Genomic DNA, 14,579 nt, shown 5'->3' on the forward strand with positions numbered 1-14,579 from the left:
TCCCTCCCTTCAGGCACTGCAGTTGAGTTTAGGCCCCTATCGCTCCTCGTGTCAGAGGCAATTGGAGTCACTGGCCACTGCAGGGCCCTCGGTTCTATTTCTGTAAGCAATGGTAGATACAGCTACTAGCCCAGCCCAGGGCAGGAGAGTGCCCTAAGGTCTGTTTCATAATGCTGCACTCACTCGCACACATGCTTCTGAGTGTGGGCACCGACACGTCTTCCCTGCCACATCAGCTCTGCAGTGAGAACACACGCATCCATTCCCACTACCCCGACTGTGTGAGACCCGCACTCCATGCACACCCGCACTCCACCACCCCTTGATCCCAAATCACACTCAGGCATACATCTCCTGCTGTACCCTATACCAACTCCAGTCATCTCCGCTCTCCTTCCATTCCTGCCTCCCGTCTGCCCCAGCTGGGTTTCCCCACTCCCTCCTGCATGCAGAACAGCACAGCACATGCTCAGCAGCCTTGCTTGAGTTGCCCCCTGCCACCCTCCAGGCAGCTCAAGGGATGTGGAAGAGTCTAACAGCTCATTTCAGAGAAGAACTCAAGGAGAGGAACTGCTTTGGAGCTGCAGGGACAGTTAGAGCCACTAACACGCCGGGAGCAATGCTCCTTGGCCTTGCAATTTAAGCTGTGTTTACACTGCCACTTTCAGCGTTAAAACTTTAGTCGTTCAGGGGTGTGAAAAAACACCCCCTGAGCGAGAAACGTTTTAGCACTGAAAAGCACCAGTATAGACAGCTACCTCCGCTCTTTCGGGGTGGTTATTTTTTATCTCCAAGAGAGCTCTCCCCGGGCAATAAAGCATGACTACACTGCCCACGTCACCACAGCCGTGCTGTAACATGGGCAGTGTAGACATACACAAAGTGTCCCTGATGTCCAAGGTCTGTGAATATCCAGAGGTACCTGCTGAGTGGGCGAGGAGCAGAGCAACTCCAAAATCCCCCCGCGCCCCACACCCCTCCCTCCGCACCCTTCCAGTGCTGCTGCCTTGCTCCCTACAGCATGTGTGCAAGGCTGGGCCTGGTATAGAAGGGAACACCCCCTGCAGCCCGCATTCAGGCCCTGCTCCCTAGAGCACGCCCTGTCCTGCCCCCCACAGTGCCTCATTCTGGGAACTCTGCACAGCCGGCATTGCTGCGGCCACATCCCTTGCAGCTCGTTCTTGCTGTAACCAAGCTGACGACTCAGCAGAGTGGCCAAGAGTTAGCAGGTGCTGAGAACAAGCAAAGTTCCCAGCTGCTGAGTGAGCTGGATTCCCGACCCCTCCCGCAGCGAGCAGCAAGCTGCACAGCTCAGAGCTTAGCAAAACCAAACCAGAGCTGGGAGGGAGCTGCCTGATCCCTCCCGCCTTGGGGCATCCCCTTCTGGAGTGGTGGAGGGTGGTGCTCACAACCAGCCTGCCACCCAGTGCCTGATGCTGCAGCTTTCTGCTCAGCATTCTGCTCAACGCGCCACCCAGCCAGACGCCCAGTCGCAGGGCAATTTCCTTCCTGCTCTTGGAGCCGTGCCCAGACGTAGGGAGATGCTTGTAAGGCAGAACAAAATGAAGACACAATAGATGGGACACCTAGTTAGTATGGACAGCAACAGGCTGGAGAGAGTCATTACTCAAGGGACTGAGTGAGCTGCAACCTCCTTCTACAGCACCCAGCGCGCTGCTGTTCCCGAGAGCTGCAGGGTGGGAGCCGCAGCAGGAGCCAGCCAGAGTCCAGTACAGCAGGCAGGAGGGGTTCAGGCAGTGCTGCCTAGTACAGTGAGAACCACCCCCACCCCGCTCTGGGGAAGGAAAGGGGAACATTGCACACACTGGCTGCCCTGAGAGCACTCACTCAGGGTTTATACACAGACCCCACCTCCCAAAGGCAACCCCGAGCTTCCCTGTGCATTTCTGAGCACAGCACAGCTGGCAGGAAGCACTGGGCGTGTGCCCTCAGTGGGACAAGGCTGCGGGACTCGGGCCATGCTGTCCTGGGGATGCCAAATAGGATGGGGGAGTAGCTGCAGGGGGAAGGGTCACTATGATTCTTGCCATAATAAACTGATGGCTCCATCCAGTGCATGGACCCCCTGCCAGGGAGGCCCCATTCACTCTCGGAGGCCATTTTCTAAGTCTCTGCCTGAGCTTAAGCCATGGCAGGTGCCTGCCATGGACAGGTCAAACCAGACCTTGGGCTCTACCAACTCCCCCAAGGGCACCCAGCAGGCCCGTGGACACTAAGCCAGGTCTTCTGAGTCCCAGTCCAGTGCGATCCACTGGCATTTGCTAACTTGAGTGCTTGACTTGGGTTGGGGCAAGGGGCTGTAGGTAGTACATTGGGAGGGGAGTGCCAACTCAGCAATCTGTCACTCTGGTAATGGCTTTGTTCTCTCCCTGTAAGAGACTGGGGACCCTAGTATTTATTGTATGCATTGTGGTAACTCCTAGGAACCCCAGTCAGAGATCAGAGACCTATTGTGCTGTGCACTGTACAAAGTACAGTCCATGCTCCACAGAACTCAGGCTGAGCATCAGACAGGATATGACAGGAGCATGGACGAGAGATGAGGGTAGCACTGATTGCAGTGACACCCCCCCTCCCCCAACTCATGTCACGTCAGTATTGGGACACAAGTGACAGGAGATGGAGGAAGTCATTGCAACCAGTAGTAGGCACTTATCGATATCACAAATGCCCCACAGAATTGGTCAGTGATGCACAATGTGGGAATTGAGGGCAGGGCTAGCAGCGGGGTCAAGGAGCGCTGGCAGAGTTAGGTGTCGGGAAGTTTTCACAGGACCTGCCCTTGTCTGTACTATGGTGTAGCTGATGCTTCTCCTTTGAGTTCTGTCTGCACAGAGTACACAGGGAGCCCTCTGTATTGTAGTCATCACCCCTCAAGAGCAGTGACCATTGAAGCTGTGCATACTTCCCTGATGAGGTACGTCTACACAGCATTCTGGAGCGAGTGGGAGTGAGCCCCACAGCCCGGGGTCAATAGACATGGGCTAGTGGGGCTCGCACGAGCAATAGCTGTGTACACAGAGCACTGAAGTTGCAGCTCGGGCTGGAGCTCATGCTCTGAAGCCCAACCTCCTCCCTAGGCTTCAGAGGACTGGTGAAAGCTAGGTGCTTATAGGTCTGTCAGCCCGACGTTGATCCAGGACACAATACTGGAATAGCAGATATAGGACTCAGATGATAAAGGAAGGAAGGTAATATAACTAATGACAATAAGCACAGGTATATGGAAGACAGATCCTGACTGACTTGGGATCTTGTTTTGATGAGATTACAAGTTTGGTTGTTTAAGGTAATAGTGCTGATGTACTACACTTAGACTTGGTACTTTGATTAAGAAACTAGAATGATACAAAATCAACATGGCACAAATTACATTGATTAAAAACTGGTTAACTGATAGGTCTCAAAATGTAACCGTCAATAGAGAATCATCATCGAGCAGGTATGTTTCTAGTGTAGTTCCACAAGGATCAGTTCTTGGCCCTGTGCTATTTAATATTTTTATCAATAACCTGGAAGAAAAACTCATCTCTGATGAAGTCTGCAGATGACACAAAGATTGGCGGGGAGGGGTGAAGCAAGCAGTGAAGAGGACAGGTCACTATAGAGAGTAATCTAAGATGGGCACAACTAAACAGTGTGTGTTAATATGGCCAAATGCAGAAACAAAGGGTGCAGGCCATACTGACATGATGGGGGATTCTATGCTAGGAAGCCGCGACTCTGAAAATAACTTTGGGACATCAGGTGGATAATCAACTGAACATGAGGTCCCAGTGTGACACTGTGGCCAAAAGGGCTAGTGTGAGCATTGGATGCGTGAACAGGGGAATCTCAAGTAGGAATAGGGATATTATATTCCCCCTGTATTTGGCACTGGTGCAAATGTGATAACGTGTACAGTTCTGGTGTAGCAGAAGTTGACGTATCTTAGATTGACTTACTTAGAATCACTTACTTCATGTCCTCGCAGCACGGGATCGACGGTGGCTGCTCCCCAGTCGACTCCGCTTCCGCCTCTCACCCTGGTGGAATTCCGGAGTCGACAGCAGAGCGATCGGGGATCGATCGCTACCCGCCGATCCGGTGGGTAGTGTAGACATGGCCTTAGGCATATACCCCCTTCTCTTTTCTTCTCCTCTCCCCTTCCCCCCACCCCCCCAAATGATGTCTTAGAAGAGTTTAGCTTCAGAATCAAGGCCTGGGACCTGAAAGCCCCTGAATCAACCTCTGCCATCAAGGGTGGAGTCTGTTGATCAGTCCTGTAGCCCTCAGGATCCCTGCAGCTGCCATCCAACTTGGGTTATATCCAGTGTCTGATTCCTCAAGATCAATGGCTACCTTGTCTGGTGCATGGACAGCTCCTCCATGGACACCAATAACATGGCCTGTAACATGCCACCTTATTCCTGTGGAGCTGATCTGCTGGTTCTGGTCAATCCAACAGAAAAACCAGACGACATTGTTTCCACATCTGCAACCTCCCTTGTTAGGGACTCTGGGGATCATCCTCCTAAGAGACAGACCCCAGCTCCACAAATAGCATCTAGGGATGTCTGTATCCTCCCAAATTACTGTGAGTAAGGTGTCTGATGACAAAGAAACGGCCAACTTCCTGCCTTTCCTCATCACCACCTGAGGAAGCAGTGCAGACCGCCTCCTCTTCCCTGGCGCCCCCAGACTCCAAGAATTTTCAAGGCCTTCTGGGGACCTCGGAGGAGGAGAACTGCCCCAGTGATTATCTGACATGTTTGAGTCTCAGCACAGACCCTGAATGGAGGTCATTATCCATGAAGAACTTAAGGAACCACCGAAGGACTCCCCAGCCCAACACCGGGCCCTGTACCTCTGAAAAGGCAGACAAATTCCAGCTGTCCATCAAACAGACTTCGGGGGTTTTCTTCAGGCATCCACTTCCTAATTCCCTTGCAGTGTCTGCAGCTCAGGAGAAAGGAGAACTAGAGCAAACCTGTAAATCTACGCCTCGAGACATACGAAGCCAGACTAGATTTACTGGGGAGGAAACTGTACCGTTCTGTAGTTCTGCAGATGAGAATAGCTAACTGTCAGGCTCTGCTAGCGGCATACAACTTCTCCCTGGACTCAAATCTTCCCCTGAATTCTGAAAAGAAGGCAGAGGAGATGGTGATGGAGGGTCAATGGTCCGATGAAGCACAGGTGCTTATGACACAGAAATCAAGCCCACAACAGAAGTAGTCAATGAGGAAGCTTCATCACATCCTGGCTCTGAGAAGACTCTGTGCTGGAAGGACACATGCTTGCACATCATCACCAGGCCAGCTCACAGCAAGGACCTTGGATTCTGCACAGCAGAAGATCTTTACCAGTACAAGAGTCTCCCTTTTGGCCTTTCTTATTGGTCATTAAGTGTCTAACCATCGCAGCACCTCATATAAGCAGCCAAGGGATCCACATGTATCTTTATTTAGGTGACTCTCTGAGGAGTTCTGCAGACAGACAGCTAGCTCCCTCTCCACTCCCTGGGACTAGAAGAGTCTCCGTTCACATCAGTGGAGCCAACAGCCCTCATAGGAGACACCACCAATTCAATTGTAAGTTCAGCACATCTGCCACAGGACTAATGCAAACAATTCTGGCAGCGTTTTAGTACAGCTCAATGTAAGCATCTACATCTAGGAACAAAGGATGCAGACCAAGGTTCAGGGGTGACTTGATCACAGTCTGTAAGTACCTACATGGGGAACAAGTATTTCTTCAATCTTCCAAAGAAAGGTATAAGATGATCCAATGGCTGGAAGTTGAAGCTAGACAAATTCAGACTGGAAATAAAGTGTAAATTTTTAACAGGAAGGGTAATTACCCACTGGAACAACTTACCAAGGGTCATGATGGATTCTTGATCACTGGCCATTTTAAAATCAAGATTGGATGTTTTTCTAAAAGATCTGCTCTGGGAATTATTTTGGGAAAACTTCATGGCCTGTGTTATTCAGGTCAGATTAGATGATCTCCATGTTCCCTTCTGGTCATGGAATAAATGAATCTATGAATTCACCTCTTCAGGTCTTTAATAAAAAACACACACACTCTACACCTCTTCTGGAAACTTATGGGGTTCATGGTGTCCTGTACCCTTATAATCTATTATCCAGACTCAACTTGAGATATCTCCAGTTAGTTAATTCTTCAGGCCAGCGATCATGTGTCGTGGTTACATTGCCCTTCTATCTTCCAACTCTATCTGCAGTGGTAGTATCAGGCTAGGAACCTTACTCTCATCACCCGACAATACAAGGCCTGTGGAAGCCTACAGAGGCCCAACTATCTGTCTGTCTTAGGTATTTACATAGCCCCCATTTCTGCTAAATGGGAGAGCTCCATAATCCTTTATGTATTTATCCACACAACACCCCTGTGAGGTCGGGAATTACTAGTATCCCCATTTTACAGATGGGGAACTGAGGTACAGAGAAGCTAAACAACTTGCCCAAGGCCACACCGGAAGTCTGTGGCAGAGGAGGGGTGACATATCAGTGGGTGGGAATTAGGAGCAGTTTGTATGCCAAGGCTTTTCTTCCTCACATCAATGCAGAAGTAGTTCAGCATCTCATACACAGACTACAGCCACTGTTGGAGGGGGAGCTCTGTTCAGTCTTTGATGTCTTCTAGATGTCAAGAAACAGTCCAGTTTGCGAAATGTGATCTAATGATGACCTCCTCACTGGTGGCTGTCTGTCTCCTAGACAGAAGTGGCAGGTTCCAGCACAAGTGCTTCCCCAACAACTTGGGGAACAACCTCAGACAGACCTATCTACACAAGACATATCACCAATGGCAACAGTTCTGTTCCAGGGAGAGAACAGACTCTGGGGAGTGATCCAGCGCGCCAGCCTGGCCTGGAGCATAGCAGTTCTACAGGGTCCCTCCCATGCTTCCAATTTCCAGAGCAATAATCAGAAAAATAAAACAGGCCATGGCCTGAGGGCTACTGCGAGCCATAAAACAGGTTCATCACTACTGGTATTCACATCTCCCAGACAGCACAACCCCTCCATAGCCCTGCTTGTCTGGATTACCTCTCCCAGAAACAGGGTCACATTGCCCATCCGAAGCCAAAATCTCTAGAACTAGGAGACTGCCTGGTGGCAAAACCTGACAGACTGGGACTGGGCGTGTGCCTCAACGAGCAGCCAACCTTATCAGAGAGCCATGGACTGTCCACAAGGCAAACTGCTGCACCAGACTGGAAAAAGTTCTGTCCCTGGGCACTTCGCAAACAGACAACTCCAGCACACGTATCTGCTGGCCTAGACTATTTGCCGTCATTGAGGAAATCTGAGGTGACCTTAAACACAGTCAAAATGAATCTGGCAACCATATCCACTTACCACATTCCTACTAACAGATCCTGGAGTTACGTGCTTTCTGGACGAATGACCCACACTTTCTCACCACCAGGCACTGCCATCTTTTTGGGACATCGCCTGTCCCTGAAGACTACATTCCTCATAGTAATCACTTCAGCCAGGGTTGTCTTTGAGCCCCAGGCCAGAGTGGCTGATCCTCCCCCATAAGGATAAGATGACTCTATGCTGACTGCACAATTCCTGGCCCTAAAGAAAATGGGGAGTACTTGTGACACCTTAGAGACTCACAAATGTATTTGGGCATAAGCTTTTACACAAGGTTTTAGCCCACGAAAGCTGATGCCCAAATAAATTTGTTAGTCTCTAAGGTGCCACAAGTCCTCCTCTTTTTTTTTTGCTGATACAGAGTAACACAGCTACCACTCTGAAACCTGACCCTAAAGAGAATCCCATCTCATAATCAATCCCTCATTTTACCTGTGTGCTTCCCTAAACCATATTCATTAGCAGGGAAGCCAGGATACGTTGTTTAGATATGAAAAAGGGTCCTCCATTATTTTCTAGAGAGAAGTAAATCCCCTAGATCAGTGTTTCTCAATGACCGGTCCGTGAGCCAGCGCTGGTCCCTGAGATCTCCCTGACACAGTTTAGGAAGGCAGCAAGCCAGTGCCTGGTATCAAAAAAGTTCAGAAACACTGTCCTAGATTATTTGTGGCCTCTGAGTATTACCATAGTGTAAATCCTAAATAATTATAGTAATCCGTGAGGAAGATGACCTCTGCTCAGAGATATCTGACTCAATGAGGTTCTGCATTCAAACCTGTTACAACCTTGGAGGTGTACGTGACAGATTTAGAACACATCCCACTAGATCTAAAGCACGCCTCAAAATGAGTAGTCTCTCAGTTATGTCTGGTGGCTGCCTAGGATATACTTCCTGAGCTAAAGAATGCAATTCAGGGGACCAGCATCACAGTTCCCCTGAGACCCACCCCTCAGGGTAGTGCTATGGAGAGGGGATCTCTGCTAGCAGTCCTTGAAGGCAAAGAGAGGTTACTTGGGCTAAGTGCGGCTCTCCAAGGAGACTCACTCTCACTTCTTCAGAACATGCCAAGGGGGACAGCAGCTTGGGTTGGAGCATTTGGTTCCAGGAGAGCATGTGTGCTCCCCAAGAGACGGTTCTCACTTTGGCACCAAGGGTTTTGTGTTCCCTGGCTGGTGACACTCACAAGGCGAGCCCAGTTCCTGCTGCCTGGCTTCTTTGGATTGGTTAGGGTATCTCTCCACAGAACAAGCTGGGCACAGGCTGAATTACCCGGCTAGCACTGGGAACAGCAGTAGTGAAGACAATGCAGTGTGTGCGTCAGCGCAAGCAGGAAAGCCTGGCATGGCCCCGAGGCACACAATCCCATGCTGCACTGTTGTTACCCACGCTAGCGGCATTCAGGCCAGCTGGGTAGGCCAGTCCATGCTGGTTACACATACCCTCTGTCACTTATCCCCACCTGACCCATGAAAGGAAGAAAATGGCACCATTGCGCCCTCTCTTTCCTCAGGGTCTTGACAGTCCCTGCTCTTAGCATCAGTGTCACCTCCCCAGAGCCTCTCCTGAGGATTCCCTGCCTCTGGCACTCTTTGCCAAGGTTGGTAGTGGGGGCAGGGATGGTAGAGAGGTCCCTGGAAACCAACCACTTCAATCGCTTCTGAGGCCCTGCTCTGTTCCTAGTTCTCAGGCACAAAGGCCCCAACCAGGACACAGCAGAAAAAGCTGCCGGAAACACCCGCTAGCAGAAATGGCATCTAACCTCAGACCCACGGGTCAGGAATGCACAGCTCAGAAAGTGACAGGCCCAGGACCAGGGTGAGACAGAAGCACACGTGGGTCTCAGCTGATGGACATGTCTCCTGAAGAGGGACAGCAGAGAGGGAGGTGGTTGCTCTCTGGACTGGCACGCTCTCCCTGGATCTCCCACACGTTAGTGACTGAGCAGAGATGCATCCGATGAAGTGAGCTATAGCTCACGAAAGCTTATGCTCAGATAAATTTGTTAGTCTCTAAGGTGCCACAAGTCCTCCTTTTCTTTGAGCAGAGATGGAGGCTGAAACAGGCTGAGGCAGCGAGAAAGGGCAGCCTGAGCAGAGGGCGCGGACACGAGCTATCCAGGGAACTTTGGTCTTTCCAACAGCAAAAGTCACTAGTCCGAGAAGCTGGGGCAGATTTATTTCTTCCTGGAGCCTCCAGCTCCTCCAGCCAGGGGCTACGTCTCCTGTCTAGACTGGGCTGCAGACACCATGCCCTCACTCCAAGGAAGGAAAGGGCAGGCACTCCCCAGAACCAGTGTTTCCTGGCTACCTCCCTGACATGACAACAGGACAAAGCCAGGGGTTTGCAGCACCCCCAGAAGGTGGTACTGAGCCCGTGCTATTCCCCAGAGGCCAGACTGAACAGGGAATAGCCAAGGCAGCCGAGCTACCAGGGCCAGGTTCATTCAGTGTGGGGCAGCCTCTGCCCCTTCTGCTAGCACATGGCTCCTTCCAGCCCACTCCAAAGGAGGGGCGACGGGGGGGGGGACGGACATGCAGAGGGGTGTCAAGTCAGCAAGGGCTAGAGATGCTCCCAGCAGGTTCCCCTTTTGGAATCTGTTTACTCTGCTGCTCCCTCAACCAGAGCAATGGGGAGGGGGAGAGACTCCCCCGGAGAAGTGCTGGGAGCCCCATCGGCCAAACACTAGCAGCAGATGGAAAGGAGCCAACCCTGCCCCAGTGCCTGGGAGCGGATGGGGTCCTACAGCTCGAGGGTCCCAGACCTCACAAGGCTGGGCACCTCACGTACCCTTTGAAAACAGGGAGTGTAGGTCAGAGCTCAGCAAACTCCTCACCCAGCCAACTACCCCACCCAGGCCCTTCCAGCCCCAGTGACCCTCACCAGCCTCGTGTGACCACCCTGGCCACCAGTGGTTTCCCCAGCACTGCTCACCCATCCTTGCTCCCCCACCCAGCCCCTGTGACCCCAATGGGAGTACATAAGGCCTGGCACTGAGCTGGAGCTGGTTCCATGACTGCAGCTTTCTGAGCCACCCCCCAGGGCACTGACCAGGCAGTGCGGACAGAGCCAGTGCCCCTCAGAGGGCAAAAACCTGGCACCCAGGCTCCACCCATCTTGATTCAAGGGACCCGTGGCTCAGAAACTGGGTCCTGTGGACCTGTTGTCCCTAGGACACCGCAACACCAGCCCCAGGCTCCCCATGCCCCCTGGCTCCTAATACCCTTTAGCTCCCCCTACAGACCCGGGTCCCCGGACTCCCCATACCCTGCACTCCCCCTGCCCCGCAGCCCCCTGTCCCTGGGGTCCCCCCAGGCTTCTCATGGCCCCCAGCTCCTAATGCCATGTGACTCACCCACTCCCCATGCCCCGGAGTCCTGTGTCCCTTCCTCCCACACAGCCCCCTGTCCTGTATGCTCCCCCGTGCCCTGGGCTCCCCCACCCCCAGGCTCCCCCCATGCCCTGGGCTCCCCTGGGCTCCCCCCCATGCCCTGCGCTCCCCCCGGGCTGCCCATGCCTGCAGCCCCATGATCCTGTACGCTCCCCGTGCCCTGCGCAGCCTGGGCTCCCCCTGTCCGTGTGCTACCCCCCGCGCTCCCCATACCTGCAGCCCCATGTTCCTGTGCTCCCCCTGTGCCCCTTCACTCCCCCCGTGCCTTGTGCCCCCCCAGGGTCCCCCCCATGCCCTGCACTCCCCCTGGGCTCCCTCCATGCCCTGCGCTCCCCCTGGGCTCCCCATACCTGCAGCCCCATGTCCCTGTGCTCCCCCTGTGCTCCTTCACCCCCGCGTGCCCTGCTCTCCCCCCGGGCTCCCCCGGGCCCTGTGCCCCCATGTCCCCGCGCCCTGCTCTCCCCCCGTGCCCTGCGCCCCCATGTCCCCGTGCCCTGCTCTCCCCCCGTGCCCTGCGCCCCCAGGTCCCCGCGCCCTGCTCTCCCCCCGTGCCCTGCGCCCCCATGTCCCCGCGCCCTGCTCTCCCCCCGTGCCCTGCGCCCCCATGTCCCCGCGCCCTGCTCTCCCCCCGTGCCCTGCGCCCCCATGTCCCCGCGCCCTGCTCTCCCCCCGTGCCCTGCGCCTCCATGTCCCCGCGCCCTGCTCTCCCCCCGTCCTGCTCTCCCCCCGTGCCCTGCACCCCGCTCTCCCCGCCGTGCCCTGCACCCCCATGTCCCCGCACCCCGCTCTCCCCCCCGTGCCTTGCACCCCCATGTCCCCGCGCCCCGCTCTCCCCGCCGTGCCCTGCACCCCCATGTCCCCGCGCCCTACTCTCCCCCCCGTGCCCTGCACCTCCATGTCCCCGCGCCCTGCTCTCCCCCCATGCCCTGCGCCATGTCCCCGCGCCCTGCTCTCCCCCCCGTGCCCTGCGCCCCCATGTCCCCGCACCCTGCTCTCCCCCCCGTGCCCTGCGCCCCCATGTCCCCGCGCCCTGCTCTCCCCCCCGTGCCCTGCGCCCTGCTCTCCCCCCCGTGCCCTGCGCCCCCATGTCCCCGCGCCCTGCTCTCCCCCCCGTGCCCTGCGCCCCCATGTCCCCGCGCCCTGCTCTACCCCCGTGCCCTGCGCCCCCAGGTCCCCGCGCCCTGCTCTCCCCCCGTGCCCTGCGCCCCCATGTCCCCGCGCCCTGCTCTCCCCCCGTGCCCTGCGCCCCCAGGTCCCCGCGCCCTGCTCTCCCCGCGCCCTGCGCCCCCAGGTCCCCGCGCCCTGCTCTCCCCCCGTGCCCTGCGCCCCCAGGTCCCCGTGCCCTGCGCCCCCAGGTCCCCGCGCCCTGCTCTCCCCCCGTGCCCTGCGCCCCCAGGTCCCCGCGCCCTGCTCTCCCCCCGTGCCCTGCGCCCCCATGTCCCCGCGCCCTGCTCTCCCCGCGCCCTGCGCCCCCAGGTCCCCGCGCCCTGCTCTCCCCCCATGCCCTGCGCCCCCAGGTCCCCGCGCCCTGCTCTCCCCCCGTGCCCTGCGCCCCCAGGTCCCCGCGCCCTGCTCTCCCCCCGTGCCCTGCACCCCCATGTCCCCGCGCCCTGCTCTCCCCGCGCCCTGCGCCCCCAGGTCCCCGCGCCCTGCTCTTCCCCCGTGCCCTGCGCCCCCAGGTCCCCGCGCCCTGCTCTCCCCCCGTGCCCTGCGCCCCCAGGTCCCCGCGCCCTGCTCTCCCCCCGTGCCCTGCGCCCCCAGGTCCCCGCGCCCTGCTCTCCCCCCGTGCCCTGCGCCCCCATGTCCCCGCGCCCTGCTCTCCCCCCGTGCCCTGCGCCCCCAGGTCCCCGCGCCCTGCTCTCCCCCCGTGCCCTGCGCCCCCATGTCCCCGCGCCCTGCTCTCCCCGCGCCCTGCGCCCCCAGGTCCCCGCGCCCTCCTCTCCCCCCGTGCCCTGCGCCCCCAGGTCCCCGCGCCCTGCTCTCCCCCCGTGCCCTGCGCCCCCAGGTCCCCGCGCCCTGCTCTCCCCCCGTGCCCTGCGCCCCCATGTCCCCGCGCCCTGCTCTCCCCGCGCCCCCAGGTCCCCGCGCCCTGCTCTCCCCCCGTGCCCTGCGCCCCCATGTCCCCGCGCCCTGCTCTCCCCGCGCCCTGCGCCCCCAGGTCCCCGCGCCCTCCTCTCCCCCCGTGCCCTGCGCCCCCAGGTCCCCGCGCCCTGCTCTCCCCCCGTGCCCTGCGCCCCCAGGTCCCCGCGCCCTGCTCTCCCCCCGTGCCCTGCGCCCCCATGTCCCCGCGCCCTGCTCTCCCCGCGCCCCCAGGTCCCCGCGCCCTGCTCTTCCCCCGTGCCCTGCGCCCCCAGGTCCCCGCGCCCTGCTCTCCCCCCGTGCCCTGCGCCCCCAGGTCCCCGCGCCCTGCTCTCCCCCCGTGCCCTGCGCCCCCAGGTCCCCGCGCCCTGCTCTCCCCCCGTGCCCTGCGCCCCCATGTCCCCGCGCCCTGCTCTCCCCCCGTGCCCTGCGCCCCCAGGTCCCCGCGCCCTGCTCTCCCCGCGCCCTGCGCCCCCAGGTCCCCGCGCCCTGCTCTCCCCGCGCCCTGCGCCCCCAGGTCCCCGCGCCCTGCTCTCCCCCCGTGCCCTGCGCCCCCAGGTCCCCGCGCCCTGCTCTCCCCCCGTGCCCTGCGCCCCCAGGTCCCCGCGCCCTGCTCTCCCCGCGCCCTGCGCCCCCAGGTCCCCGCGCCCTGCTCTCCCCCCGTGCCCTGCGCCCCCATGTCCCCGCGCCCTGCTCTCCCCCCGTGCCCTGCACCCCCATGTCCCCGCGCCCTGCTCTCCCCCCGTGCCCTGCACCCCCATGTCCCCGCGCCCTGCTCTCCCCGCGCCCCCAGGTCCCCGCGCCCTGCTCTTCCCCCGTGCCCTGCGCCCCCAGGTCCCCGCGCCCTGCTCTCCCCCCGTGCCCTGCGCCCCCAGGTCCCCGCGCCCTGCTCTCCCCCCGTGCCCTGCGCCCCCATGTCCCCGCGCCCTGCTCTACCCCCGTGCCCTGCGCCCCCAGGTCCCCGCGCCCTGCTCTCCCCCCGTGCCCTGCGCCCCCAGGTCCCCGCGCCCTGCTCTCCCCCGGTGCCCTGCGCCCCCAGGTCCCCGCGCCCTGCTCTCCCCCCGTGCCCTGCGCCCCCAGGTCCCCGCGCCCTGCTCTCCCCCCGTGCCCTGCGCCCCCAGGTCCCCGCGCCCTGCTCTCCCCGCGCCCTGCGCCCCCAGGTCCCCGCGCCCTGCTCTCCCCCCGTGCCCTGCGCCCCCAGGTCCCCGCGCCCTGCTCTCCCCCCGTGCCCTGCGCCCCCAGGTCCCCGCGCCCTGCTCTCCCCCCGTGCCCTGCGCCCCCAGGTCCCCGCGCCCTGCTCTTCCCCCGCGCCCTGCGCCCCCAGGTCCCCGCGCCCTGCTCTCCCCCCGTGCCCTGCGCCCCCAGGTCCCCGCGCCCACGGCGCCGTCTCCCCGCTCGCAGCGCGGCCGCTCACGGCCCCTCACCTGGCCCCGCGGCGGGGCGGAGCGGAGCGGGCGGCCGAGCCCAGGCGCCGCGGCAGCTCGGGGACGGGCAGCTCCTGCGCCCGGGCTGGGCAGCGGCAGCTCCAGGGCCGCGAGCCGGGCTGCGCTGGCGGCCGGGCCGGGCCGGGCCGGGCCGGGCCGGGGAGGAGCCGCCGGAGGGGGCGGAGCCGGGAGGCAGGTCGGTGCCAAGTGATGTGTCATCAGCGGGGCGGCGGAGTCGGGGCAGCCCGGGCCGGTGGGGATCCTGGGCGGCC

General features: G+C 59.4%; 2 protein-coding genes across 11 annotated transcripts in view; one reads left to right on the forward strand and one right to left on the reverse strand.

Annotated features, from left to right (window-relative positions):
- Positions 1-14,457, reverse strand: part of LOC144930529 (uncharacterized) — a 34,595-nt gene extending 20,138 nt beyond the window's left edge. For 5 of the 9 annotated variants that reach the window (XR_013635741.1, XR_013635743.1, XR_013635742.1 and 2 more), the window contains exon 1: positions 14,308-14,455. The gene's annotated coding sequence lies outside the window, so the exon portion shown is untranslated. Of the gene's footprint in view, positions 1-14,307 lie in introns of all 9 variants that reach the window. The other 4 variants (XM_078852653.1, XM_078852650.1, XM_078852652.1 and 1 more) reach the window with 2 other exon arrangements.
- The window catches only part of LOC140911001 (dedicator of cytokinesis protein 2), a 353,749-nt gene that overhangs the window by 238,438 nt on the left and 100,732 nt on the right, over positions 1-14,579 (forward strand). The window lies entirely within an intron of this gene.

The sequence above is a fragment of the Lepidochelys kempii genome, chromosome 4 (genome assembly GCF_965140285.1).
Source record: "Lepidochelys kempii isolate rLepKem1 chromosome 4, rLepKem1.hap1, whole genome shotgun sequence".
Classification (NCBI taxonomy): domain Eukaryota; kingdom Metazoa; phylum Chordata; order Testudines; family Cheloniidae; genus Lepidochelys; species Lepidochelys kempii.